Consider the following 4,540-nt stretch of genomic DNA (forward strand, 5'->3'; position numbering starts at 1 on the left):
TCTTATGATCCGAGAAGAGCTTGAACCCGACCCCATATAGATAATGCCTCCACACCTTCAGTGCGAAGACGACTGCTGCGAGCTCTAAATCATGAGTGAGGTAGTTCAGCTCATGGACCTTGAGCTAGCGCGAGGCATACGCCACTGGCTTCCCATGCTGCATCAGTACAGCACCCAAGCCAACTCTAGAGGCATCAGTGAAAACAACGAAACCCTCACTCCCATCAAGAAGAGTGAGAACAGGAGCGGACGTGAGGTGGTCCTTCAACTCTATAAATGCCTTCTCGCAAGCGTCACTCCAGACGAACTCAATGCCCTTTCGCGTCAACCAGGTCAGCGGTGCTGCAATACGGGAGAAACCCTCGATAAACCATCGGTAATATCCCGCTAGACCAAGGAAGCTGCGAATCTCAGATGCGTTCATGGGCTGGCACCACTAACGCACTGCATCAACCTTCGAGGGGTCCACAGCGACACCCTCCCTCGTCACCACGTTACCGAGGAACTTTATCTCCTCCTGCCAAAACTCGTACTTGTCCAACTTCGCATACAGCCAGTGGGCACGGAGGGTCTCAAGCACAATCCACAAGTGCTCAGCATGGTCCTCTCGAGTCCTCGAATATGCAAGAATATCATCAGTGAATACCACTACGAACTGATCGAGGAACGGTCGAAAAACCTCGTTCATCAGCTGCATGAATATAACGGGCGTGTTGGTCAATCCAAATGACATGACCAAGAACTCAATGTGACCATAGCATGTCCGGAAAGCCGTCTTCGGAATGTCCTCCTCTCGGACCTGAATCTGATGGTAACCAAAACGCAAGTCTATATTGAAAAAATACTGCACACCCTGCAACTGATCGAACAGATCATCAACACGGGGAAGCGGGTATCGGTTCTTGATGGTGACTCTGTTGAGCTCGCGATAGTCCACACAAAGCCACAACGAACCATCCTTCTTCTTCACAAACAATACCGGGGCTCTCCAAGGCAAACTACTGGGATGAATGAAACCTAACTCCCGGAGCTCATCCAACTGTTCCTGCAGTTCCCTTAACTCCAACGGTGCCATCCGGTAGGGGGCCTTTGAGATAGGTGCGGTACTGGGCACCAAATCAATTTGGAACTCCACCTGTCGACGCGGCGGCAAACCTGGTATCTCCTCAAACACATCCGGGTACTCACAAACAACTAGCAGCTGCTCAATACTCTCTGCCACAGAATCTTCAACGACCGACGCCAAGAAACTAGATAACGGCTCTCCTTTAGGCTCGGCGACGAACTGAAACACTGGTAAGCCTGGAATATGAAATGTAATTGTCCTCGCAGTATAGTCTAAGATGACATCATACTCCGCAAGCCAATCCATACCTAGAATAACATCAAAACCTATCATCGGCATTATGAACAGGTCGACGGGAAGAAACATCTTGCCCACCAACACCGGGCAAGAAGGACAGCGATGGGTCAACACAACGGACTTCCCCATGGGAGTCGAAATGGCCAAGGCCTCGGACACGGCCTCCGACAGAATACCGGTCGATCATCAAAACTGCTCGGCCACAAAAGAATGAGAGGCACCAGAATCAAATAAAACATGAGCAATGCAGGAAGAAATAAGAAGAATACCCTCGACGACTTCTCCGGTCGATGACTGCGGGTCCTGGCCTAGCGCCTACTGCGCAGAATAAAAGCGGCCCTGAGCTGGTAGGGGAAGCAACCCGGAAGATTGAGGGTCCTGAGTCTATGCCTTCTGGGCTACGATACATACTGGACTCAGGGACCAGACATAAGGATATCGCCTCTGCTGGAGCTGCAGCTGCTGCTGTCTCAACTGCTGAGGAGGTCTGCCTGGCTGCCTCTGCTGCTGAGGAGGAGCCCTAGGAGCAGTGGGTGGAAGCTGAGCTCTCTGCTGCTGCTGAGGAGGACAAGGAGGAGGCAACTATGGCAGCCTCTACTGCTGAATGGGGAGAGGGCACTCACGCCTCCGATGCTTGGCCTGTCCACAGCCGAAGCATACACTAGAAAAGGGGCCGGAAGATGGTGCTGACGATGATAATGAAGCTACTGTCCGAACTGTAGGCTACTGAAATCCTGACCTGCCCCTCCATCTCTACTGATGGTGCTACCTGGAACTGCCAGCTGGTGCCCTCCTCTTCCGGACTCCATCGGAACTCTGCTTTCTCGACCTCTGGGTCATAGCCCAGTCCTCCTTATAAACCAGTGCCCGATGAACGACCTGGTCAAACGTCTCCAAACAATGCCCTCCATATGACTGTGAAGGGCAGGCCGCAAACCAGTCACAAAACGACGAGCCATCATCTTCTCATCGCTGGTGAGATGAGGAACAAATCTAGACAAGGCCAAGAAACGGGCCTCATACTGAGATACGGTCATATCACCCTGCACTAGGGTCTCAAACTCGATCGCCCGCTAGATCTGAACGTGCTTAGGGAAGAACTTCTGGTCGAAATGGACTACGAACTCCTCCCATGTCCAAATAAACTTAGGTTCGACCATCTTAGATACAGATGACCACTAATGACGGGCCTCACCCTGAAGAAGATAGGTCGCAAGGGATACTCTCTGACCCGAAGGACACTAAATAGTGTAAAAAATCCTTGCAACCTCAGTGCGCTAAGCCTTGGCGGTAGAAGGGTCAGGGTTATCACTAAACCTTGGGGGATCATGCTGTTGGAACTCTCGAGCTATCACACTAGCTCGTGGTAAATCAGACTGTCCAGAAACCTCGGCAGTAGCAGGCTGATGGGTCTGCAATGCTGTGGTAACAAGCTGCATCAACTGCTAAAAATGCTCAGCTCCTATAGGTACTGTCGGAAAGGCAGGGGCGACACTCGCTTCGGGGGGAGGCACGGGTGTGGCCGGCGGAGCAGGATCTTCAGTAACTGAAACAGCAGGCTGAGGAGGAGGAATAGGTGGGGGAACCAGAGCAACTGGAGGTATGGGCGCTACGGGCTCAACTGGAGGAACAGGCTGGATCGGGACCTCAGGAATCGGATCCTCAATAACGGGAGCAGGATGAGTAACTCGGGCGCCTCGTCCACAGGCACCACGACCATGGGTGACACGACCACGGGAGCCATGACCACGGGCACCACGTCCACGCGGCATCGTCTACAAAATAATGACGACGCAAGGAATCAGGACAATTACAGGCTCAATACGGAGCGAAAGGAAGGATCTCGGGACACTACTTATCCCATGTTCTTGGCAGACCTGCGATGTTCTCCTGAGTCATCCCAGAATTATTTGTTATGCTCTGATACCAACTCTTGTCACGCCCCAGACTCGGTAACCGGACTCACAAGGAACCCGATGGCCGGTTCTGACCGCAACAGCCTCCGCAGTACCCCATTCTCGACTCCTGAGACAGGTTTCGATCCTGGGATCCTACAAGGAGTATTTTAACAGCAGTATAATCATTTTAATATAAGCATACCGAAGATCACAGTAAGTACATCTAAAAATAACAAAGGCACACATCGCAAAATTCACTATAAATTTAAACTTTTACAATCATCTATAAGGTCCAAAAGGACATACATGAGAATAAAAGGAAAAAAGAGAGAAATCAGCAACACTGGAGTCCTCACTGCTCAACTCTACTCCACGCTCTGCTGCTACGGCACCTACCTAGAGTCTCCTGCACGCATCAATCGTATATAAGCTTATAGAAGCTTAAAGGGTGGTGAAAGTGTGTGTCAATGGTACACAGAAGAATAGTAGGAGGTATAAGGAGAGAAGCATGATCAATGAGCATATCACTAGCCTTACCAAGGCTTACCATGAACGCGATGCAATGAGTAATGGGTGCCATACCAAGGCAATGCATGAATGGGCTTGTACAGCTAATGCTAATGCGATGTAAGTAATGTCAGTGCTCATATCCAAACCATAAGTCAAGTACATTTCCATTCATAAGAAAATCACTGGGGTCCATTACACTACTGAATGACTGCCGCTCTACAGACCCCGTACAGTCAAACGAGCATAAGAGACCTCACTACCTGCCTATGGACAACCAATCACCAACAAGGCCTGAAGGTAGCGGACCCATTTACGAGCTGATCAGACTCAGCCTAGCAATGGCTCCTCACACCAGGTAAGTAAGGCCACACCCCTATCCAACCGACTATACAACAGTGGGAGTCGAGGCTTAACGGTATAAGGCGCTCGTGCGCTCATGTATTCCACCCGGTCACGGCATTGGAGCAGATCCTTAGTACTATGGAAGTTTTGAAAATTTCACCCATGAGCGTACTATGTACCCGGTATGCTCAATTAATATTTTCGGTGCCCACATATACAGCTATCCACGAATACCCCTATGAAGGTAAGGCCCAGATGAAGTAAGGACGGATATCCATAAGCCATGCAATGCCAGATGCATGAATCACACAATCACCCATACATCAATCTGAAGCATCCATCTCTCGGGGAGATACCAACATGTCCTACACAATGGCACAACCATGGCCAATCATACCTCAACCAAGCATGCATATGATGCGTATGG

Source organism: Magnolia sinica, chromosome 6 (genome assembly GCF_029962835.1).
Source record: "Magnolia sinica isolate HGM2019 chromosome 6, MsV1, whole genome shotgun sequence".
NCBI classification, from domain to species: Eukaryota; Viridiplantae; Streptophyta; class Magnoliopsida; order Magnoliales; family Magnoliaceae; genus Magnolia; species Magnolia sinica.